Raw genomic sequence first — 27,233 nt, 5'->3', positions numbered from 1 at the left:
TTTGAAACATGTTTTCTGTCGATTTCCCTCCCTCCAAGTATATGATGTTTGTCAAATCTTTAAACAAAACAAAAATGTCTCATGTCACTGTTACCTGCAGACAGTGGTGGCAAAAGGGGACAGTTCTCCCCTACTCTTTACCCCTGCACTATAGACTCACCTACTAAGATAAAGTAAACTGTCCTTGCCCCCCCCTCATTCCCATTCCCAGTTTTGGCACCCAATCATCTCTACTGCCTGCACACAGTCTGTGTGGCCTTGATGACTTTCGCATCAGTTTGGTCCTTTTTGGCATTCACGCCTTGCGAAGTAATATTTTAGCATTCAAATTAACACTACTGACTATGTTTCTGTTGAAAGATATTTTTTTATTATTTTCTGTGTAGCTTTCTTTTTCATCCTCAAAAAAATGAATGAAATAAAAGCTAAACTGAGAGAAACTTGCCTCAGGGCATTTATAAACATGTATAAATTTAATTGGATATGGAATAAAAAGGTTGCAATTTTTCATGTCTACGGAGAAAAAATGAAATAGAGAAAACATCCGCTTGTACCTTATTTCATGTCTTGCCAAAATTCATGAATAATTTCCAGAGCCAATAATTCACAGCATAATTTCCGGTGACAATAATTCACGTGTAATTCCCAGAATTCAAGGAATTAAAAGTGAATAGCTACCCTGATATTGTGCAGCAAACTATACATACGAATTCATTTTTCATGTCAACAAGTAACTTTTTCTAACAGCACAAGTGCAGTATTATAATAATTTGTAGATCATTTTGAAAATGAAATAAAGAAATGAAAATTTGTTTAGAAAATTAATATTTGGTTATTACGGTTCTTGTAAAATTTTGTTTTTAACGATTCTATCTAATCAGTATTTTTCAGGAAGTTTGTACCAAATTAAGTCTTTTCGCAACCTATTTCAGGATTTTTTGAGCCTAATGTAAGGTTTTTAGAACCTATTTTAGGATTTTTCGAGCCTATTATAGGAACAAAGCACATTTTTTAGAACCTAAAAATCCCAGGTCTATTCATAACCCCTACTAGAAGGCCAGTTGAGAAAATTTGCAGTAACTAAAAAAGCAAGCCGAGTTCTCACCTTTAACTGCCATGTAATTCATATCCTTTGGTTGTTGTATAATTTTTGTTTTTACTACAAAAGTTCTAAAAATTATTAATTTAAATTCTAAGCATATGTTAATTCACATAATTACATGTTACTGCACATTCTTCTTGGATGGGGAATGGCCAAATACTTAATTTTTACAAAATATACTCATACAAATTTATTCATAAAATATAGTATTTATTGCTCATCTTATGTGCGAGCCATCATCTGTACACACTATATCTATTCTTATTACACAATTCTGATTTTGCCTCCAGACTACACTTTCCATTACATTCCGTATAGGTGTTAAATAGCAGTTCTGGTTCTTTTAACTGTTCTCACTTAAACTAACACTTATTCCCCTGTGCAGCACTTCTTTTCCCCCCTAACTGTTTGTAAATATAACCCCACTTTTTCCAACAGTTCCATGTTTCTTTGTACTACAATTGATTCGAACACACTTACCAAGCTTATGTTGCGTAGCTTCTCCTCCTGCAGAACACGCGTGTCCTTACATGAGAATAAATGTTCTGGTGCATCACCACCATTGCATAATACGCATTTATATCTCCCTTCCTCATTTTTTACTGTATTGTGTCTCCATTCTCCCAGCCTCATACATGGCAACCCCTTTCTTGCCACCATGCTCACCTTCTTTGAAGCCCGAGCGACCTCTTAGTTTCACATTCCGCTATTATTTCCTGCCTATCTATATCCTCTAATCTTTGTTTCACTAATTGCAATGTCCTCTGGTTGACGTGTTCCCCCTCCCAGATCCATCTTAGTCCAATTTCGTATAGTTTGCCTCTGATCTCTTTCGCCCATGTTCCCATTTCCTCCCCTTGTACCCGTTGCATCAGCGCTTGGCATTTTACAGAGTTCTCCATTCTCGATATTAATGTCGCCTAGTATTTAACCCTTCTCAACATTTTACTCATACCAAATGTACTGTGCGCTTGTACAATAATTCTGTAAGTATCAAAAACAATGTGTTCAGATTGGAGTTCTTTGAGTATCCCCGTGGTCGCCATCCATGTACTCACAAAACATAAGCCCCTAAGTGAAGTGGGCATTTGTAGTGAAAATGGTAACTTTCAGAAAAATCCAGGTTTCTGGTTAAATTCCAGGCTTTTTCCAGGTTATCCAGGTACAAAAGTAGATTCCAGGCTAATTCCAGGTTTCCCAGGACAGTAGACACCCTGCATAACTTTGTAATGAACAGAAATATTTCAGCGAAATAAAGTTTGTACAGCACAGCAGTCTTCATAAAGTTTTACCTGACAAAAAAAGCACTTTGAGAGGATCACTTGCGAGCAATCAGGTGATTCCAAGATGCCATTAATTCCGGATAAGTCAGTGGATTTTGTAATATGCAAAGCTGAAATTGTGCGTTCTGGTGTGTGAATTCTAAACCTACTAGAAGTATAGCCCAAAATTGAATGTGCGGTGCACTGTGTCGACGGATCACCTAATCAGGCCTTTCTCTTCAGAGGAAGATATCATGATGGGCACTCAACATGCTGCAGACATTCTTCCTTCCCCAGCTGATTGCAATTGGTATCAAGGATGATGTGCACTTCCAGCAAGGGACAGGACACTTCCCCATTTCGATCTTGCAGTAAGAAACTTCATGGATCAATAATTCGGAGGAAGGTGGATTGGCTGCAGAGTACCCGTAAGCACCAGATCTGATTCCATGTGACTTTTGACTGTAGGTATATTTCAAGATGGAAGTGTACGTGGAAAAGCTAAGCGATCTGGATGACCTCAAAGCAAATATATCTACAGTTATAATGGGGCATTTCGGATGAGCAGCTCCGGAAAGCCGTTCTGGGTTTCAGGATCAGATTGCAGGAATCCATCGATGTGAATGATGCCTAGTTGCAGGTGGGGCGATGAGGACGACAGATACGCAGCGTTGCCAGGTAAAATTTTAAAGACTGCTGTGAAATACACTGAAATTTCTGTTCATTACAAAGTTATAGCAAATTTAAATGTGGGAAGAACTTTAGGAAAACCCCGTATTAACATCATTAGTCTGAAATTTCTTACACCTCCATAACTATTTTGCTTAATTCTATCTTTCTTGCACAAATAAATTATTACTAACCTAAGCTAAGTCAAGTTTCTGAACCTACTGTTTGACAGAAGAATAACCTATTGAAAGAATAACAACTTATTGCTTCCCAACAAATAGCACTGTCTGCAAAATATATAAGTATTTCTCTCTAGTGACCTTGACCACTGATACCAATATTGTCAACTTTTTTATCCACGTTGTCTCCCCCACATACATACCTTCAGAAATATCATGACACATTTCTAATTATGTCAGCAAGGCAAAGTGCACCTTCTTTGTTATGTATCAATACTTCATTCTAATCTTAAATTATGCTAACATGGTTTACTTATTAGAAGAATGAATATTTTGTGGGGATAAGAATCTGATTTTTTCTTCTATTTCTATATTCCACTATGTTCAAAGAAGAATCACATCACCAGGTACAATTATGAACACAGTTCACAGAATCAACTTTGGAACAGAAATGTACACTTCTCCAATTGTTACCTGACCAGCCTGAAATATTTCTAAGTTCATGTTAATGTGGTAAGATAGCTCTTGAGCACCAGCAGAGACTAGCCTACTACAGGTCCCTTTACTAGATGAGAAATACTGTGTTAAAAGATTTACATGAACTCAGAAAACTATATTCACCCAACATATTAATAGAGAACAAAACAGAAAACGTAAGCGTGACAAATAATTTTAAAGAATACTTGAGATTTTGGCATGTTACAATTGGAATCAGAGAAACTGTTGTGAGGCTGGAAACACTGCACTCGCTAGTGGTCCACCTGGAGGAAATCACTGTCAAGTTTGAACACAAAGGGTCATAATTGCAAATAGTTTACACAAAATAAACATATCAAAACTTTGCAAAGTACTGCGCAACGAGTGAAAATTAATAATTCTCACAATTTGCAGGAAAAATGTGTTCGTCACATAGAAAAGTGGTAGCTTTGTGTCTCAAGATGTTTGCTGCCAGTGATGTAGTAGAACATTTGGTACGGTAAAGTACTCGGAGCAGAGCTCTCTTTTCCCCTGGGAATTAAGGATCATGGGTTCAAATCCAAAAGTCTCCAATGTTTCTTGTAAGTATGAAATTGAGATACATTGAGTATGGAGTTTAGTAATGAAGTTGAATATTTTTTGTTTCACAATGTTCGCAATAATTAATTCAGTGTAGATGTTGACGAATGTTTCCATCTGCTCAACATATTTGTTTCTTAATTCTTTCTTTCTGGCAGTAAGGCATGTGCTTAATGAGGAGAAACTAGATGACGAAGTAAGATCAAAAATCCCTCTGGTGCCTTGCATAAGAAACAGACATTTTCATGACATCTGTGTGGTGAGCTACCAAGCTTTTAAACCAGAAGCCATACATTACAAGAATTGAGAGAAAATATCAGGAGAGAAATTAAAACAATTTCGGAAGAGGAACTTATACATGTTAATGAAAATTTCTTACATGCTGTAAATGTGTGGATGCAGGAGGACATCATTTCCAACAGCTCTTCTTGGTGCTCATTTTAATTGTAACTGTCAATGTAATGGTACTAGATTATTTCATTGCATAGCTAGCAGTTCCAGTTACGTGGATGTTGCATCCAGTTTGCAGGCAGACACGATCATACTTCCCGCCGCTCCACCATAAAAGTCACTGTAGCTTGTTCACAACTCTTCTATCATATAGTGTAAACAAACAAAAACTAAAACATCCATGTAGAGCTCCTTGTTGACTGAACACACAGGAAAAATCATGATGGACAATCTCAGAAAAAAAATCATGATGGACAATCTCCAAAAAAAAGTCAATATTACTGTTATGCCTGACTGTGAAGGCTGCTTACCGACTGATATCTAATGCCTAGATTTTGCCCTAAATGCAATTTTGTTCATGTAAGTCCATTTGTTAGATCTTCAGTACAGAAGCATGTTTGATGGTACTACAGTCACAATTTAATTGTGCCAAAATTTGGCATTTCAAGTGTTAGTGCCTATAAGTTCTTAAAATGTTTAAAAACATCATCACGTTTTATGTGTGAAAAGTGTGTTATGTTGTCCTGTTAGGGTTCTTCCCTCCACAGGCATGGGATTGTAACCCCCTCCCCCCTCTGTTGGTTAAAACTTAATCTTCCTCCTCGACATCTTCAATGCAGGCCCATAGCCAGAAATTCTTAGTAGGGGGGGGGGGGCGAAGTCAATCCTAGAGGGGGCAAATTTGTAATATATTGTGTTGCATTGGCATATAGATATAGCAAGGTACAGAGTAGCACTTGCCTCTCTCCTCCAAAAGTGATAAGTAACAGGAAAGGAGTGATATCTTGAAACTCCTAACAAACAAAAAAAGGTTAAGCAATATCAAATAACAATATTTCCTTAATGACCTTTCGGACTACCAAAGAATATAAAAATAATTTAACATAAATAGGCTAATCTGCACTGTATCTACTTTATATTTACAAGTCAATAATGTTAATAGACGATTAATATGTACCAACAGCTTTGGACTTCTCTGCAGAACTGATTAAGGAAGTCCTTTATAAATCGTGCTTCATTATGTTTCCCTCTAGTTGCCAGTATGCAAGATTTTTACGCACAAAGGAATATTAACGAGAATCCAACAACACCATTGTGTTGTATTATGCAAGAAAAATCAAATTAATTAAATAATAATGGTTACATATTATCTACACTTTGATGAATTGTGTAAAAATTTGTAATACATATTTTGTAGGCCTACTTGCTAAAACATTAAAACATGGGTTCCTTAGTCCACCACGGATTCTATTTGCTTCAAATGAAAGACTCTTGCATCACTACAGACAATGTTTTCCTACCGGTTAAGTTAACCATTTTGCAAAATATTGTGTTGTTGAAATACTGTGTTTGACACCCAACAAACAAATAGGAATCCCTTGATTGATCGATGACTTTTTGGATTACAGTGTCATCATTAATATTTCATATCAAGTTTTATAGAGCGATATGTTGTATCCTCTTTACATTATGAAAAATACCTTCCTTAATGAGTATGGTACGAAATGGTACCCCATTTCCACGGTACAAGGTCTCTGGGCCGCTTATCGCTATCACGTTTTGATCAGAAGCGTACAAACCCCAAATATCATTATTTTTTATGCTGATACTGATTTCTTCCAGTCACAGAATGGCTTAAGATATATGAATAACATTAGGAGAATCCACTCCATAGCAGAAGAGTTGACATAGTTATTTGTCAAAAGATTAGGTTGTGCCTGAGGTACTTTAACAGACAACGTCTACTACAGACAAAATGTAATATTATAAATATAAGAAAATAAATAGAATATAATTTGAGAGATTTTCAGTCGTATTTATTTGACTGCAGCTTTTTTCTACTTGTCATTTTCGTGAACCTATATTCATAGGGTGCCGCCTGATTAGTGTTGCCCACGGGACGAGACGGGACAGGCTTTTAAAAATTCGAGACGAGATTGATCATGTGTTCCTTTGACAAACGAATATTTTCGAGACGAGACAGCATTTCACAGCATTTCCACGAGACGAGACAGGCCAAAGTCTCGTCTCGTGGGCAACACTACGCCTGATGAACATCGACAACTTTTAGTGTGTACAGGACATCAAGGCAAGCAACTTTTCTCAGTCACTATTTGCTCGTCTAATTCTTCTTTCGATGTTACAAGCAATCGAAATATGGCATCTTTTGTCCTTAATGTATGCAATCCCATTCATAGCTTCGCAGTTGCAAATGTCATTTTTTTTTACTGCCGTTTAAAATTCTTAGAGCAATATATAACATGCTATGGAAACGATATCATGCGAACAGTCAGGGTTAAAACTTAACTTTTCCTTTATAAAATGGATATCATAACACACACCTATGTTGCTTATCATATTTGATGCGTTTGCATAGAGAAATGATTCATAAGATTTGATTGATTGATTGACTTGCTTTATTTTACATTGCCTTTTGTGCCACTTTTGGCTAATTTGCAAAGATGGGGATGAGTGATGATATGATGAAATTTATGAATGGACACTCACAAACATCCATGCCCAGGTCAAGATTCGAACCCGGGACCCCTGGCGTCGTAGTGCGATGTGCTAACCACTCCGCCACGGGGGCCGGCTCATAAGATTTGAAATTGATATTTACACTCCATAAGATGCTTAGTGTAACCCGTATCAAACTACACAATTTATCGCTTTCTAACCGAAATAATAAATGTGAAACACTATCACATTTTCATCGTGTTTGATAATAATTTGAGCCGGTAAGCTGTCCTACATCTTTCACTAGCCGACCTCCATGGTGGGATGGTTACATAACACACTACGAAGCCAGGGGTTCCAGGTTCGAGCCTGGGCATGAGTGTTGTTTGTGAGCAGAGGCAAAACCACACATTTTTATCTGGAGGGGAGAGGGTCAAGTACCAGGGTAAATGTGCCAATAATAGTAATAATAATAATAGTGGTGCTAGTGGTAGTAGTAATAGTAGCATTAAAAGATGTTATTATTGTCGTAAATCGTACAAAAGGGGGTAGAAGTCGGTGCTAAAGCATTTGTGTTTGAACAAATGATTTGAAATAATTTTTCCAACACGTTCAATATCATGTCAGCTAATAATGGAAAACAAGCACACAAACTATATTTTTGAAAGACAGAATATGCATGACGAACGTTATTCTTTTTGTACATATGACACGTATAACTTTTATGTACAAAATATGTTTTACACATATGCAACATGGAGCGATGTAAAATAAGAAAATACATGTGCAACATGTTAACGCCAAATTGTGTACGTATTCAAAGTTTATTTAATATATATATATATATTATTTAAATACATTACATGATAAATTCATCCGCCAAATTGTCTCTCAAATGTGCGCGCGAAGCAAGAAAATTTTACGAAATGTACTTTCATTTATATAAAATTTGAAATCGAGGGGGCAATTGTTCCTCTGTGACTCCTGCAAGTGCCCTTAACCGTCTGGAAGAAAAATTCAAGAAACACTTGAAATTTAATTTCATTTTGAGTATCCATTTGTCCTGCTATCCTTAGATTCTGCTAGTCATGTTTCTTTACTTCAATGTTTGCCCCCCCTAGATTGGGCATCCCTCCAAGATTGGGGGGAACAATACTCCTGCCCCCCTGTGGTTGCAGCACTGTTTGTGAGTGTCTCTTCATCAATTTCACGTCATCACTCATTGTCACGATTAGCTAGATGTGGTAGAAAAGCAACGCTAAGAAAAAAAAATTAAATATCCGCTCCCCTCTCTTATTACATGAATCGCTATTACCAAAAGGTAGACTGAGGAAACAAAAAAATTATGCAGTTCAAACTTCATAGGAACACATCCAAGAAAAACATCCAAACACATTAGGCACCTTTAATACAAGACTTCTCAAAATGTCACAACTGTTCTAGATACTTAGAATTGCGAGATCATTTCCCGAAATCTGAATCTGGAAGGTAATTTTTCCCCCCAATACTGATACATTATACGGAATCCCACACACCTTCATAAATCATAAAATCAATAAATGTCTTTGTTATGTTGCTAGAGTAATAGGGGATATAATATTGTAAAGAGTAGTGAGAATTCCAGGTAGGAATGTGTTGTGTATTTTTCACAGGGGGGGCAGAGCAGGTTCTCAGGAGGGCAGTTGCCCCCCTTGCCCCCCCCTCTAGCTACGGGCCTGCTTCAATGTGGTGTTATAGTATTTGTATGTACCGCCATTTCAAACCAACAACTTTGTAGTCCTTCACGCTACAAAAGCTTGTTGTGAATTGTAATACACACCTGGAACACAGTATGCATGGTTTCACAGGTTGTAAGGGATTTTAACAAATCTGAAAAAGCAGCCAAAGCATAATTCCTCCTTTGACCACTGCGTAGAACCAAAAAATAGTTATCATACTCATTAACCACATACTACAGATCATGTATTACGATGGCCATGTAATATGTGAAAAAGCACTATAGTGGGATAAGTAGGCTGGGCACATAACAATTGTAAAAAGGATTGTGTTAATTTTAAAATAAATTATTAGAGCCTATAGACATTCAAATCATTTTTTGTTTGTTTTTATTACTTGGAGGCTAAGATTTTTATATTTTACAGCTGGATAAAATATTTTTTTCATTAACATGCAATGTTAATTGAACATTATCCATTGTATAGTGCTTTTAACCATACTTATTCTAACACTACGTTTTGAGAGAACGCCTCTTCTCTCATCATCAGGTGAACAAATTTCTTTTTGCCAGTTGCGAGGATCTCACTTATGACAGACTTGTGACTTTGCTACAAATCCAGTGCACTAACCAACTACTCTCCTCACCGATGAGTTAAAAGAAAAGGCTACTTGTAAATATCTGGAAAGCAGGAAATGAGGGAAGCTCAAACCAGGGTCCACTGGCCTGAGAAGACAACAAGTTGCAGGTGCACAGCATGTGATATATATATCTGTCTGTCTGTCTCTCTCTCTCTCTCTCTCTCTCTCTCTCTCTCTCTCTCTCTCTCTCTCTCTCTCTCTGTGTGTGTGTGTGTGTGTGTGTGTGTGTGTGTGTGTGTGTGTGTGTGTGTGTGTGTGTGTGTGTGTGTGTGTGTGTGTGTGTGTGTGTGTGTGTGTGTGTGTGTGTGTGTGTGTGTGTGTGTGTGTGTGTGTGTGTGTGTGTGTGTGTGTGTGTGTGTGTGTGTGTGTGTGTGTGTGTGTGTGTGTGTGTGTGTGTGTGTGTGTGTGTGTGTGTGTGTGTGTGTGTGTGTGTGTGTGTGTGTGTGTGTGTGTGTGTGTGTGTGTGTGTGTGTGTGTGTGTGTGTGTGTGTGTGTGTGTGTGTGTGTGTGTGTGTGTGTGTGTGTGTGTGTGTGTGTGTGTGTGTGTGTGTGTGTGTGTGTGTGTGTGTGTGTGTGTGTGTGTGTGTGTGTGTGTGTGTGTGTGTGTGTGTGTGTGTGTGTGTGTGTGTGTGTGTGTGTGTGTGTGTGTGTGTGTGTGTGTGTGTGTGTGTGTGTGTGTGTGTGTGTGTGTGTGTGTGTGTGTGTGTGTGTGTGTGTGTGTGTGTGTGTGTGTGTGTGTGTGTGTGTGTGTGTGTGTGTGTGTGTGTGTGTGTGTGTGTGTGTGTGTGTGAGAGAGAGAGAGAGAGAGAGAGAGAGAGAGAGAGAGAGAGAGAGAGAGAGAGAGAGAGAAAGGACAATTCTGAAGTGCTTGGTTGTGGTGTGCCATTCTGATCATTACCCTGCTTCAAGAGTTGCATATCCAGTGAGCCTGAACTTCTTCAAGACCTTACTCTTTTTTTGTGCTATCTGGTAATAATTAGGGATCCATTGACAGAGGCCAGATTTTTTGAAAATCCTGAAAATTATGACTTAAAAAATAATTTCTTTCCATTTTTTTAAAGTTGGGATCAGAGTGGTATGTCTTCGAAGTGTGGTCTTTTGTTGTACTTCCCTTAAAATTTCAAATGTAACTACCCATAGGCGTGGTGGTACAACCAATTTTTCAGAACTGTATGCAGTAACATTGATACACTGCTTTAACGAATATCATGAAATTCAATGTGACTTCACATGATTGTTCGAACATAATAATGTCACTTACTAAATTTTTCATTCACTTTATTGTGATAGCCACAGTGAGCTGCCAAAGATGAATTTTTGTGCAAAATTCCAATTTTCTTCTTCTTATTTCTCATCTTAGGTATCATTATTGGTAGGAAAATGTTTAAATTTCATTTCCCATGAGAGGTCTGTCATTCAGAAAAAAAGCAATATTATCTCTCCACCACAAATAGTTCTCCTGCTATCATCTATTTTCTACACCATGCCACATTTGGAAAGTACACACCTGAAACAGGCTTACAGACAGTTCAAAAACTAGCACAAATGCATGTTGGCCATGTACACAGTTTTGGCATTTGATTTTTTGCTATTTTATTTATTTTATAGATATGCACATTATTACTGTTATCTATTTAATGTAATTAATAATAGCACTATTAATTCATCCTGCCTTCTGCTGGAACTGAGTTAATTTTCATCAACTTAACTACGTAATATATAGGGTGATTCCCTTGCTAGAGGCCCCAAACTTTTGTCTATAAAACTGCCATTTACTTAAAAAGTTTGTCTTGAAATTTTGTATGCACATACCTTCAACAATGTAAAACAGGATCTAACCCCCTTGTAATAGGTTTGGACTCTTCCAGTGAGCTTCATTTGTTTTGTTCTGTGACAATGCATCTCGGTAGTGTTGGCTCTAATGTACAAGGATTACAATGTACACAATCGAAGAGTGTGTGTTCCTCGTTCGTAAATACTGGCAAACTGGTTCATTTAAAGCATTTCTAAAAGCCATTCCAGACTGAATTTTGTGTGAGACGTGTACCTTCAAAGTGTCGTATCCAGAAATTGGTATGACGAATATTGTCATAAACACTATTTAAATTGTAAACTAGATTTTAATACTCACTACATTTTATGTTAAAAGGGTAGTGTATGACAGCAGACCTCGATTTGGTCAATTTACGTATTGTTTGTACAAGGTTTACTCGCAGGTGGCAGTAGCCTGCTGTGCTGTCGCAAATAGTTTCATTTATGCTTGATAGATGGCCTTTGATGTTTCTGTGTGTTGAAATTATGCATATTTTGTATGTAAATTAATACTGTTTACCTTAAGATTATAACATTTACGGCAAAGGAATAATTATGTAGTAATTACGTAGTTTACATCTTCTGTGCATGCTAGCATTCGTGTGACGTGTCTTATGGCCATAACTCGCAAACTTCTTGCATCGCAAATCGTGGACTAGAACAAAGGGCGTTGCGCAGCCATCTTGAAGGGTGCAATATGGTTTACGGATGAAGCATGGTTTCATCTGAGTGGCTATATAAATTCTCAAAACACGTATATATGGGCAGAAGAAAATCCTCGTGCAATACATCGACAGTCTTTGCATTCTCAGAAAATTGGAGTGTGGTGTCGAGTGTCTCATAGGCAAATTATAGGCCCTATTTCCTCCCCCCCCCCCTGCAGCCCTGAAAGAAGCTATACATCAAGAGATTGAACTGAATGATGTATTTAAATAATACAAGGACAGCAGAATTTGTCCATTGATTATCGAGGATGAGGAGTGGAATGACATCAAGCAAATATGGGAACTACACTGCCATGGAAAAAGGGGGAGGATATATATAGGAATTTATGAGTCAGAGCCCCAGTAAGGGACTGGCACTCAATCTCTAAACAACCTGCCAAGATAAGACGAAGACGGGTTGCATATTCAAAACACTTCAAAGTCGTTGAAGTGAGCCTTAGAATCAAGATACTGAGGTGGCATTTTAAACTCATATTTTTGAAGCAAAAAGACAACACAATTTTGCTATTACACGTCCAGTGCCGACATTTATAATTTTTCAATCCAACCTACTGTACAAGTGTAGGTTGTATTTAGATTCTGTCTCATAACAACTGTACATAGGGGTGGAGTGAGGTGAAACTTCAAATTACATTTTTAAGAAGCAAATTATGCATTTACTCATGCATAATGCACACATCTTTCCAAAAATTTTTCCCCAGAAAACTGTGGTGCATATTATGCATGGAATAATTTGGACAGTCAACATGAAATCATGCATGTTTTCACTATGTCACCATGTATAACATGTATATATCAACAGGTGCAAATACAAATTACCAGGTTGGATTTCTTTAGTAATAATAATTTTTAAAATGGCCATTTCCCATGATTCTTCACTTTGCAATGGAACGTTTTGCGACACAGAGAAAAGCTGTGTGATTCTGGCAGAATTCGAACATGCACCTCACCTCCCATCACAAGGGATGTGTATCAGCGGTATTTGTTGGGCAAGAAATAATAGAAAATAACTTCCTGAGTGCTGCAAATCCATAACATAATTTTGATCTCACTTTCTTCTACTACAGAATAAACAAGGTTGTTACAGAAGTGAAAGCTTTGGGATGCTACACACAGTGGAGGGAGAAGGGGGAGGTGGTGTGAGTAGGTGACTCTTGGTCCACATAGCAACAGGTGACTTCTTCAATAGATAAGATGTAATTCGATCTTGATTAGCTTTACGACCTACAACTATGAAAGCAACATCTTGAACATGAATTGTACTGTACATTATATACAAGACATAATTCGTTGTGACTTTCCACCATCAAAAACAAGGGTGCGCATTATACACGCGTAAATACGGTAGATAGTTATCTTTTTATTTGAATTACAATTCTGATTTCTAAACAAATGTTACATTTCCAGAAAAAAAAAATATACATTTTTATAACTTCACAAAAACTTTCCTGTATCTTGTTGAATATATTATTATTACTACTTTCTTGTCAATGAGAATTATTATTCCAATGCATTGCTTTCTGCACTTGTTTAAAAAATTTAACTTGATATTTCCATGCCTATAATTTATGGTATGCTTACAGTATATCTTTTCTTGCATCATTTAGTGTTATGCATGTTCGATACCCAGTGAGGCACAGAGCGATTCGTATGCCACTTTAAACTGTAAGTCCAGTTCCGATTAGTATTTTTGTGCATAAGGTGGACTTAAAAACAAAGTCAAGCAAGTGGTACATGTAAGATACCTTTCCTATTTATGGGAATTAAACAACCTTTGGTTGAACTATTAAGTTGTCTTATTTTTTGTATTAATTACACTGTGCGACTATGAAAATTGCCGCAGAACAAAAACATGTGATTCCTATGGAGTTCATTGCCCTGATGAAAACAGTTTTTCGCCATCACCTAATCTTTTCTCTGGAAACACAATTTTACCAGCGCACGACTCATGTTATTGTTGTCGCACCATCCATCTATGCCATTTGCCGTACCACAGCCGTGGAGGGAATATAGAGACCACATAACAGATTGCTACTTTTCCTTAATGAAAGTAACTGGAATCTCAAGTAAATCAAAACACACAAAGACTGGTTACACAAAATATTGCTGTTCTTTGTGTCACTGGGACAGTAGGGCAAGGAAAGACCATTATGTAGTGAAACAGTGGCCTTCAAGAGAAAGCTTCATTCCGGGTAAAATAAATGTGTCGCATGAACCCCTTGTTGACAAAGAGAGTGTGCTCTTACCACCACTCCATCTGGAATTGGGCTTCATAAATAATTTTGTGAAACAATGGACAAAGATGGTAGAGATTTTCAATTTTTACTGTCCAAATTTTCTGCAAAAATTGCAGAAATTGAGTACTGCAAAAATTAAAGATGGTATCTTCATCGGGCCTCAGATTTGTGACTTGATGAAAGACATAACCTTTGAAGAGCTGCTGACAGATACTGAGAAGGCAGCTTGGCTTGCCTTCAAAGATGTTTGAAACAATTTTTTGGGTAACGTCAGGTCTGACAATTACAGGGACCTGACGGAACACATGCTGGACTGTTACAAGGCTATGGGGTGCAACGTGTCTTCGAAAGTACATTTCCTGTATTCTCATTTCGATTGTTTCCCGCCTAATCTCGAAGATGTGAGTGATGAACATGGTGAGCGATTTCACTAAGATATCGCTGCCATGGAAAGACGATATAAAGGAAGATGGTCACCAAAACCTTTTGGCAGATTACTGCTGGACACTGCTATAAGAAGTTTAACCATCCACCCAAAACTGGAAAGTTTCCAGGACACGTTTCTAACTTGTAAGCACATTTCAAGCTTTTTGCAGCTTTCTCATACCTTTTTTTTATGTTTTGTAATGCAAACAATTAATTTTGTTCCATGATCTGTATTTTATCCAGCTACAGGTTTTTCCTGTACTTTAATGGAGTCGTTTCCAGGTGTCGCGAAAGTTGCTACTTTGTTTTTCATCGGAATGATCCAACGTGTCAAAGCCAGACACAATTTGAAAACCTATAAAAAGCAAAAAGTGCCCAAACAAACGCCGGAGCAGAAGACGAGAGCCAAAACAAGGGCTCGCAAACTGTATGACCACATTGTAAAGATGCCAGAGCAATGCATTTTGATGGACGATGAAACCTACGTCAAAGAGGACTCGAAAACCCTGCCAGGGCTGCAGTATTATACAACAGGCAGTGCTGTGACTGTGGGTGACTCCGACAAGTATGTGGAAGTGGACAAATTCGGACATAAGGTGCTGGTGTGGCAAGCTATTTGTTCTTGTGGCTTGCGTTCTCCTACGTTTTATACAAAAGGAACCATTAATGCGGAAACATACAGAAAGGAATGTCTGCAAAAACGCATGTTTCCCTTGTATAAAAGGCATGTTCTCCCCGCACTGTTTTGGCCAGATTTGGCATCTGCCCACTATGCTCGATCCACAGTACAGTGGCTCACTGAACGGAACATCAATTTTGTTGGCAAACACATCAACCCACCCAACTGCCCACAGCTCCGTCCGATTGAACGATATTGGGGAATTGTGAAACGAATCTTCCGTCAGAAAGGTCAACCTATTTGCAACATGGCTGAATTCAAGAAATACTGGTCTGCTGCATGTCGAACTGCACCGCCGATACTGTGCGGAAATTGATGGGTGGGGTCAAACGAAAACTGTGTTCATATGTCCGTAATGAATGATAACTGTATTTGCTTCTGTATGTTGTACTCAACACGAGGTGTAGTTTCATAAATACTACTTTCTCTCATTGTTGTCTTCTTTTTTTTTTTGAGTGTGTTTGCCATCTCCTTGTTGATAACTACTTTTCGATACACTCCTTAGAATTATCTCTTAGCCTTCATGGCATCTTTAACTTCATGTATTTTTAAATTCCATATTCCAACACCCTCTTTTACCTAATCCTGGATTTTTTTACTTATATGACGAAGTATTTTATATACTGAAAAGAGACCTGAAGAAGTGAAGCGTAGCTTCGCGAAACGTCGTCTGCACTCACGTAAGTTTTTTATACTGTAAAAGAAGTGGTACATGTGGCGTATCTTTTCCAGAAAAATTGGTACGTGATGGAACATTTCTGATGTCATTTTCGTAATCAGCGTATTTGATTTAGTAAAGAAAACCTTCTTTCATTTCGCGGCAAGACACAAAGTTCAAATTTGTTGCACTGTGTTATGGGAGCCTTCAGATTCCTAGTATTGATTGAATGATTTAAGTCCACTTTATGCACAGTAAGGCTAATTGGGACTGGACCTACACTTTAAAGTGGGATCCGAACCACCATGTGCCTCCACTGGGTATCAAACCCAGGATCCCTTGATTACAAGGTGGTCTCGGTTCGATACTCTGTGGAGGCACATAGTAGTTCGGATCCCACTTTAAATTGTAGGTCCAGTCCCCTTTCTATGCATAAAGTGGACTTAAAACAACAAATCAATCAATCAACTCAGTTTTCTGAAAAGATGTTCTATTTCTTTCTTTAAAAATACTTTATTGTTAATATCATATATGTAAAGGTTTTCTAAACTGAATTGTTACTGAAAAATAATTTAAAAGATTTTTTTTTATTTTGTTAAAATACACAAAAATTGTAAATCATCGTAAAAGTTCTGTAACTATAAATGTATAAATATCTACAGTGTCGTCTTGGAAAAATGTAAACAAATTTTCTGTATATAAGGGCAATAGCTCTGTAAACTTATTTTCCATCATGCTGTCCTGGTTGCTGAAAGGCTTATGATTCCGGGGACAGTTGGGAACTATTTTGATGTGCTCTTAGTGATGGCTTTGGAGTAATAGTATTCCAAGGTAGATATTTCTAAACCCAACGCTGAAAACATGCTCTTCCGCATCACCAAAAGACCAGGGTTTTAAATTGCTATATAACTAATAGCTTTCGGTCTACAAGTTATTTCGGGTGAATTGTCTGTTCAATCATTGGAAACTTGAATAAATATCTAAGTAAGAGTTACAGCGCATTCGGTTTAGCCTGAGCTCTGGCATGCACAAAGTGGGAAATATTTGTCGTCTGCAGATGACGTCACGTGACTCATAGGAGCAGTGTTGCAATACGCAAAAGTTACAATTCTACTAGACATGAAACTGGCAAAGGCTATACGCTGTTGTCATAAAAAAAAAATACTTACGAATCTTAAGTAGCACGCTGTCCTTCATCATAGTGAAATTCGTCAATTGTTCTTCGAATAATAAATACACTTGTCAAATTCGTCCACATCACTTTTAAATTTCTTTCATCTGCGTGGTTCGTTAGGCGTTACTAATCCCTTCCCAGTTACTTTGTAGCGATCATTTTCGTTTCAAAGTACTTACGGACATATCAGTAGATGCGGAAACACGCTCTTGCACTTATTTCACGTTCAACGCAAGACCACTGTCAGCTTCATTCTCCATAAACTTATGCACATTAAGATAATTTCTCAACTCTATGAATCACTTTGCTTTCTCCAATATTCTTCCAGTTTTCACCATTTTCACCTCAGCAACACAGGTCAACAATCACCTTACTCGTGGTAACACGATCTCCCCCCCACCCTGCCCGGAGAGGAAGAGGAGGAGGGGGAATATGCCTATTTCACCAAGGGGCTTAATCAATGGGGGTTTCACCAACAAAAAAGAATCCTCTGTCATTCTTTTCCTTGAACTATAAACTTCTCAAACTGTCGCTTTTTAAATATATATATATACCCTGATATAAAGTTAAGCACCCAGAAGGAGTGGTTGGACGTGAATGAAACTAGTTATGCTGAAAGTCCATGTACCTTTATAACTAAAAGTCCATGTACCTTTATTGAACTGATTACAATATAGGATGCAAGAGTCAAGGCCGTTGGCAGTTACAGATCAGTAGGGTGTCGCACCCCCTCTGGCCGCAATGCATGCCCTTATGCGGTTCGGAATAGTGTCAAACAGCCTTTGGATCTTCTCCTGAGGCACGTTCGTCCGCAGGTGTTGCAGCTGTCCCTCCAGATCATGCAGGTTGGCACTAGGACGGAGTCCCCGTCCAATGTCATTCCACACATGTTCAATGATGGAGAGATCCGGGGATCGTGCTGGCCACGGGAGGACCTCAACATGCTCTAGGCAGTCTATAGACACATGGGCTGTGTGTGGGCGTGCATTATCTTGTTGGAACACTGTCCCACGGTTCTGTGCCATCAGGGGTAGGACGTGTGGACGCAGAATGTCTGTGACGTATCGCTGTGCAGTCAAAGTCTGCCGAAGCACTATTAGAGGTGACCTGAACACATATCCAATGGCTCTCCACACCATGATGCCAGGGGTCACACCTGTGTGTCTCTCCCCAATGTAGGCAGGATGTGCCCACTGCCCTCGACGCCGCCACACCCGCACACGATGGTCATCGGAGGTCATGGAGAAGCAGGACTCATCACTGAACATGATGCGACGCCATTCGTCCTCTGTCCATGCCTCCCTTACACGACACCACACCAACGCAGGCGTCGGTGTCGTGGTGTCAACCGCAAACGGCGCATGGGGCGGTAGGACCCGAATCCGGCAGATGCGAGTCGTCGAGATACCGTGCGGGAACTCACAGGATGTTGTAGAGTGTCCAGTACATTTTCTCGGATGACGGGTGCCGAAGTTGTGGGATCCCGCACTGCTTGGAGAGCCATACGACGGTCCTCGGTCGGGGTTGTGTTTCTTGGTCGACCTGAACCTGCACGTCGTGCATGGGTGCCCTCATGTACCCATTGATTCCAACATCGGGCCACTGTGACATCTGAATGGCCCACATGCCTGGCAATTGCCCAATACGACCAACCTGCCTCATGCAGTCCCACAATGCGGCCTCTGTCAAATGCTGTCAATTGCTGGATCGGCTGTCTAACGCGTCTGCGAGGCATCGCCGGTGCTTCGTTTTCTTCTCTGAACTTCGTGCTGCACTGTCTGACTCACAGCAGGTTACTGGTCCCACCTTATCAGCAACAGGAGGTGACGTCACAAATGCCCTCTGGTGGGCATTCTACACATTACAGATCCTTGTACATCTAATCATTTAATCACACATCAATGGTATGCATGTATACCGAAATGGGGTAATCTTCGACCACTCCTTCTGGGTGCTTCACTTTTTTTGTCAGCCAGTGTGTATATATATATATATATATATATATAAATGCAGTATCGAGCACACCTGCCAATAAGCTCTGAAGTCAGATTATGGATATAAATAATTATTAAGGTGGTTATCAACTCTGATCTCAGTGACACTCTCGAATCGTCGTGCTGACGGCAGGCTTCTGAGCAGCTGAAGGTCAGAGCTCAAGCTAAACTGAATGGCCTGTACTAATAATCTCTTATTTCAAATAAATATAGGTAAAAAAAAAAATCCTATCCCACAGACCATGCAGGGGCTTTGTCCTACTAACCCTTGGATGCCCTTGAGAAGTCCGATAAAGGGTTGTATATGGACTAACCTAAAGCCCTAAAGGCAGAAGTTGTGTGTCTTCTTTTTTGAAAATTTCAAAATAGAAAAAAATTGAATAAATGAAAAACAAACAATTTTTGGAGATATGAAAAATGCATTTTTTTCGAGAAAAATAACTGAATATTGAAAAATTCATTTTCAAACTTTCCGTTTATAAGATCAAATTTTCAAAACCAGCCATCTTCGGGTAAATACTGCAATTAGCTGTCATATGCTAGAATATCATGAGGTAAATTGTAACATACATACATACAGTATACACCCTTATTTGGGTACACTTCATAGTAGATGTTTCATCGATAACTGATGTGTTAAAATTTCAGAACAATTGATTAAACAATTTGAAGATGTTGCGGGCATTAAAAATTCTGAATATTTTAGAATCTTTGTTTAGACTATATTTATGAAACTTAAGAAACTAAACTGACAGTAATTTTAGAGCATTACACATACTTGTGGTACAACACTCTAAAAAAAAAAAATTATAACATAATACATGGTTTAGAAGGTGACTGAGGGCACTGCTGCTAAAAATTTCATGCTGAAATTGATATAGCAGCTAAATAACTTGATTATTAGTCTTGTGTTACATTTCATAGAAATTGGTGCAAACCTTTCAATATACCAGATGAAAAACAGCTTTACCCATTGTATAGGAATGTGTTCTTGTTTTCATTATTTGGTTTTGATGATGTGGGTTAAATTACTTTTGTTCTCAAGAGTATGTAGTCCATGTATCAGCTGTTTGCGTGGGCGCCAAGCAAAGAAAAACGGTTAGTGAGAGAGAAGCAACATGGCGCGAATCGCGATAACCACAGCTGGACATTACTAAGCACATACATCGTCTAAAGTGATTAGAATTGTCTTTCAGTGATACTTCATGGTAGTTAGTGCATTACAGGTAGAAAATAGATGTCTCAAAAGAATCAGCATGTGCATTTGTGATTGTGTTTTCTTACAAGAATCAACGCAACTCCAACATTTTTATGGTCCTCCAAGCCTTGGATGTCTTACCTCTACCTGACTTTGTGAACTGTAAACTTTGTGGTGAACGGTGTGTTCTAGTTTTGCATTGACATAGCGTGGTCCAGTTGTGTGGATTCGTGTCTCAAGAACTGAACGTTTCGTGCGGGTGGCAGAAGGGACATTCCGGAATCTCGATACTAAATTTATTGCGTAGCAAGCATATTCAGAAGGCGGGGAAGGAAATCAGCTGATTCTTCGTGCGAGCAGTGCAGCAGTGTTTCCAACCCGCGAGACGATTGTGTGTCCAATATCGGCAGCGCTGAAGTTTGCAGGTAATCAGGCTCATTTTAGTACAATTTCCTTTTCCTTTCTTTACATTACATTACGTTCATTAATTGCATTATTGTGAAACCTTATCAGTTATCCTTTCACCATGACAGAGGCAGAGATTAAACGTTTAAAAGTTATGCGAGGAAGCTACAAAGGGCAATTGACCCGTATGAAAGCATTCGTCGATGCATTTGACATTAATATACAGAGTGTTCAGGAAATTAAATTGAGATTAAGTCACTTGACAGAGATGTGGGACAAATTCAATGACGTTCAAACCAGTTTGGAACTTCAATCGGAAGCAACCAAAGAGGAAGTTCACAGAATAGAATTTGAAGAAAAGTACTACAGCATTAGGTCTCAAATGGAGACAATAGTGATGCGGCATGATCAAGTGAATCAGCCCAGTGTTAGTACTAGTTCTGTTACGTCAGTTCAGTCTCAACTTAGACTTCCAAAGATTTCCATACCCTCTTTTGATGGAAATTATGAAAACTGGCTTCCATTCAAGGACAATTTTAAAGTGTTGGTCCATGATAACAATACATTACCAGCAATACAAAAATTTCATTATTTGCGGTCCTCTTTAAAGGGACAAGCCAGTAAGCTCATTTCAAACTTGCAAGTCAGTGAGGCAAATTATACAGTAGCATGGAACTTGCTCACTGAAAGATATGATAATAGCAGGCTTATTGCATCACATTACGTTAGTGAACTATTACACATAAAGTCGGTGCGTAAAGAAGATGCAAATGAATTGAGACAGTTTGTAAATACAGCAACCTCAAATCTGAATGCTTTAAAGGCTCTTAAACTTGAGGTACCTTTGGATGAAGTCATTTTATCACAACATTTTGTATCTCATTTGGATCACAATACTCGTAAGGAATTTGAATTATCACAAGAGCATGATTACTTTCCTACCTTGTCAGAATTATTTGCATTTGTAGAGCGCAGGTGTCAAGCTTTAGAAAACATGAAACCGACACATAGTGACACCAATGCTAAGCAGTTTCAATCACATGATAAACAAGGTAAATTCATGAAACAAAGCAACACGTATTTAGCAACATCCACTAACATTCAGTGCGTGTACTGTTCCGCAAATTATACTTTGTACCAATGTGAGACTTTCTTACAGGCAAGTTATAAACAGAAACAAGAATTTGTGAAGAAGAAAGGTCTTTGTTTTAATTGTTTATCTTCAAAACATTCAGTGAAATTTTGTAAATCTGGAAATTGTAAAATTTGTAATTTGAAACATAATACTCTCTTGCACAGGGATACACCTGAAAGACCAAGATCGGCGAGTGTCAGTAACAATACAAGCAATAGACAACTATTGAATTCCAGGGTGTCTCCTCAAGAAAGCAACAATGTGGCAAGAGATGAAGCACCTCAATCTTCATATTGTACAGTCAAAGAAAGACACACTTCACAACTTTTATTGTCAACTGCCTTAGTGAAGGTAAAGGGCAACAATGGACAATTTCATTATTGCAGAGTTCTCTTAGACAGTGGGAGTCAGTCTAATTTTGTAACCACATCGTTAGTGCAAAAACTACGACTGACGAAAGAAAACTATGTTGTTCCAGTTCAGGGAATAAACAATTCGTGTCTTGAAACTAAACATTGTGTAGATGTTGTAATCCAGTCTAGAACGTCTAATTATACAACAACAGTGAAGTGTCTTGTGTTACCAAAAATCACAGGCGACTTGCCTACACAGGTAATCGATTGCAGTACTTGGAATCTTCCAAAGGATATTCAGTTTGCTGATCCTTCATTTCATCAGCCAGGCAACATAGATTTGTTGATTGGATCTGAACTATTTTTCTTGCTACTACGTTGATAGAAGAACAAGAATAGGAAATTATCCTGTACTTCAAGATACAGAGTTAGGATACATTTTAGCAGGAGCTATGCCTCAACAATGTGAAGCACCTACAACAGTTACTTCATGTTTTGTACGTACTGAAGATAGCCTTCAATTACAATTACAGAGGTTTTTTGAGTTAGAGGAAGTATTCACAAAGACCAAGAGCAAAGAAGAAATGGATTGTGAAAGGCATTTTCAAGAAACAACCATCAGGCAGAAGGATGGTAGATTTATGGTTAGGCTACCATTCAAACCAAATCATACTGAATTAGGGAATTCGTTTCAACAAGCAGACAAAAGATTTCATCAGTTGGAAAGAAGATTAACAAAACAGCCAACACTCAGGCAGAACTATTGTGAATTCATGGACAATTATGAATCATTAGGCCACATGAAGCAAATTAAAACTACTGATGAAGAGAACAAGGAGTCATATTACCTACCGCATCATGCTATTATTAGAGAAAGTACTACAACACCTGTGAGAGTTGTATTTGATGGATCATCGAAAACAGACAGTGGACTATCCCTTAACGATGTTCTAATGACAGGGCCTACAGTCCAAGAAGATCTATACTCTATTGTACTGAGGTTCAGAACGCACAAGATAGTTTTTACAGCAGATATAGCCCAGATGTTTCGCAACATTCGAGTCCATCCTTATGACACTAAATATCAAAGAATATTGTGGAGAAAATCACCAAACGAAGAAATACAAACTTATGAATTATTAACTGTAACTTATGGCTTAACCTCATCGCCGTACCAAGCTGTTGCAGCATTACAAATGCTTGCAAGACAGGAAAACGAAAACTTTCCCAATGCATCCAGCATATTATTAAGGGATTTTTATTGTGACAGTGTAGCATCAGGAGGTGATAACATTGAAACTATGCTCAACTTACAGTCTGAACTGAATGAACTCTTGAAACGAGGTGGATTCATTTTACGCAAATGGTGCTCCAATTGTGAGGAATTGGTGCAAGCAGTACCAGAAGAACACAGAGAAGTTCATTTACCATTTCAGTTCAATAATGAAGCAGAAATAAACACATTAGGCCTCATCTGGCAACCATCAACAGACAAATTTTTAATTTCGTGCAAAGTAGCGAAAGATGGAGACTTTTGTTCACCATTAACGAACATAACCAAACGACAAGTTGTGTCAATTGTTAGCTCCATATTTGATCCACTGGGACTTCTCAGTCCAACTGTCATTTTATACAAGATGTTTTTGCAGAAACTTTGGAGTTGTAAATTGGAGTGGGATGAACAATTAGATTCAGATTTAAGAAACCAATGGACGAATTTGTATCAACAACTACCAGATATAGTTCACATCCAAATAGAGAGATTTGTACTGACAACAGAAAAGACAAATGACATTCAGATACATGGATTCTGCGACGCAGCAGAAGGAGCTTATGGTTGTTGCATTTATATTAGATCAAGAGATGAGTTAGGAAGAATCAATGTTAAATTACTGTGCGCAAAGTCAAGAGTAGCGCCAATAAAAAAAGTTACTTTGCCACGACTAGAATTGTGCGGTGCTCTTCTATTAGCTAAACTAGTTAAGAAAACAACACCAATTTTGAGAATTCCAATTGACAGTACATATTTTTGGACAGATTCAAAAATCGTACTTGGGTGGCTAGCAGCGTCCCCCACTCGATGGAAAACCTTCGTAGGTAACCGTGTTGCACAGATCCAGGAACTTTCTGTTATTAACCAATGGCATCATGTCACATCTAAGTGTAATCCAGCAGATTTGATAACAAGGGGAGTAGAACCAAGAGCCCTCAAGGATTCGGAAATTTGGTGGAATGGACCTACGTGGTTAAAAGAAGATACTTGGCCATTACATGTTATGGAAAATAGCGAAATTGAAGAATGCATAACAGAACAAAGGAAGATTGTTACATCAATGTTTAGCAAGATACATGGAACAGAAGCAGATTTCATGTTGAGATTTTCCACATTACAGAGATTGCTTCGTGTAGTAGCAACATGCTATAGATTCATTTACAATGTTAAGAATCCTACTTCGAAGAGAACAGGAAACTTTTCTTATGTTGAATTACGTGCAGTACTAATGAAATGTATTTTAATTGTGCAACGCATTTCATTTCCACAAAAAATTCATGATCTAGAAGAAGGAAAACAAGTATCAAAAAATAGTCCTATCAAGGATCTTCATCCATTTATTGATGACAGACAGCTGTTACGAGTTGGTGGAAGACTCGAAAATTCAGAATTGCCATATGAGAGCAAATATCAATTAATTTTGCCTACCAAACATCATCTGACGCAACTCATAATTGAATCAGAACATCGTCGTTTATTACATGCAGGGCCTCAATTGTTGATAAGCTCTTTAAGACAGGAATACTGGATTCCACATATCAGACAAACAGTAAGATCTGTCTTGCATAAATGCTTAATATGTTTTAAGTTGCAAGCCAAGGCGTCACATCAACTCATGGGACAATTACCAAGCCCAAGAGTCACACCATCACGTCCATTTTTAAATACAGCAGTAGATTATGCTGGTCCTTGCATCATAAGAACAAACAGAAGAAGCAGAATCACTACCAAGGGATATGTAGCTATATTTGTGTGCATGGCTAATTAAGGAAGTGCATATTGAAGCAGTTATTTCCTTAACGTCAGACGCATTTATCGCTGCTCTACGCAGATTTGTTTCTAGAAGAGGAAAATGTCAAAACATATACAGTGACAACGGGACTAATTTTGTTGGAGCTAATAGAGAACTGAGAGAACTCAGTCAACTCTTCAAAGCAGAACAGCTAAAAGGTGGACTTGAAGATTTTGCAATAAAAGATCGAATCAACTGGCACTTCATTCCAGCTAACGCGCCCCACTTTGCAGGATTGTGCGAAGCTGCTGTAAAGTCTATGAAATATCACTTTAAGAGGATAGTGGGAAATGCTACTTTGACATACGAAGAGCTTGCAACATTGTTAACGCAAATTGAAGCATGCCTCAATTCCCGACCCCTGACCTCAATATCTGATAATCCCAGTGACACCTTTTAATTAACACCTGGTCACTTTCTTATAGGGTCACCTCTCATGTCCATACCTGAGCCTGATTTAACTAACTTGCCCCAAAACAGTCTTTCTAGATGGCAACACATTCAGCAATTACAACAACATTTTTGGAAAAGATGGTCGAAGGATTATCTCCACGAACTACAACAGCGTCGTAAATGGACGGCTTCAACAGAAAATCTTCAACCAGGCATGGTGGTTCTGGTCAAAGAAGACAACGCACCTCCACTTACATGGAAAATAGCAGTAGTGGAAGAGACATTTCCTGGTAAAGACGGTGTAGTGCGTGTGGCAAAAATTAGATCAACAACTGGTTTTACTAAAAGACCAGTGAACAAATTGATTCCCTTACCTAATGACAATTGAATTAGCAAATCTGTTGATTGGAATTTATCCAATCAAGAGGGGGGAATATGTATAGGAATGTGTTCTTGTTTTCATTATTTGGTTTTGATGATGTGGGTTAACCCTTAGTACACCGCACGGTCTGACGAAAGTAAGCCAAGTGTCGCCGAGGCTTTGAGCGGGAAATTTGAATTCGTATACATAATGGAGAAAAATCGTAATAACTCTGGCACTATGGGACCAATCTACTTCGGATAACTTTTGTTTTGCAGGCAATACATCGGTGCATGCAACCATGTAAAATTTGCATGCCCCAACCGCGGGGGGTTACGAGCGACGGCTGCATCCCCCCAAATTTCAATGAAAAAAAAATGTGGAGTTTGCCCCCTCTTCTCCAGCTACTTAGGGGAGAAAACCGGAACTTTTGCTTTTTTTTCAAAGAATGGACCTTCCGCAACAGAATGAAACTTGATTCATGTTCGTGGGTGCAATACAATTTGAATAATAAGGCAAAACGTAAAACTCTAGCGAATTTTAGCCAATTTGCATATTCTTCATAAAATTGTTATAACTGACACTATGGGACCAATCTTCTTCGGATAACTTTTGTTTTGAAGGCAGAACATCAGTGCATGCAACCATGTAAAATTTGGATGCCCCAACCGCGGGGGGCTTACGGGCCGGGGCTGCATCCCCCCAATTTCAATGAAAAAAATCATAAAAATATGGAGTTTGCCCCCTCTTCTACAGCTATTTTGGGGAGAAAACCGAAACTTTTGCTTTTTTTTCAAAGAATGGACCTTCCGCAACAGAATGAAACTTGATTCATGTTCGTGGGTGCAATACAATTTGAATAATAAGGCAAAATGTAATACTCTAGCGAATTTTAGCCAATTTGCATATTATTCATAAAATTGTTATAACTGACACTATGGGACCAATCTACTTCGGATAACTTTTGTTTTGCAGGCAGAACATCAGTGCATGCAACCATGTAAAATTTGGATGCCCCAACCGCGGGGGGTTACGGGCGGGGGCTGCATCCCCCGAATTTCAATGAAAAAATCATAAAAATTTGGAGT

General features: G+C 38.4%; 1 protein-coding gene across 2 annotated transcripts in view; it reads right to left on the bottom strand.

Moving 5' to 3' along the window:
• LOC146002600 (protein FAM76A) overlaps positions 1-27,233 on the bottom strand; it is a 111,679-nt gene that overhangs the window by 41,597 nt on the left and 42,849 nt on the right. The gene's annotated exons all lie outside the window — the stretch shown is intronic.

The sequence above is a fragment of the Lepisma saccharinum genome, chromosome 18 (assembly GCF_977018435.1).
Source record: "Lepisma saccharinum chromosome 18, izLepSacc3.1, whole genome shotgun sequence".
NCBI classification, from domain to species: Eukaryota; Metazoa; Arthropoda; class Insecta; order Zygentoma; family Lepismatidae; genus Lepisma; species Lepisma saccharinum.
Note: the sequence above shows the minus strand (reverse complement) of the source record. Positions and strands in the feature narration are given on the sequence as shown.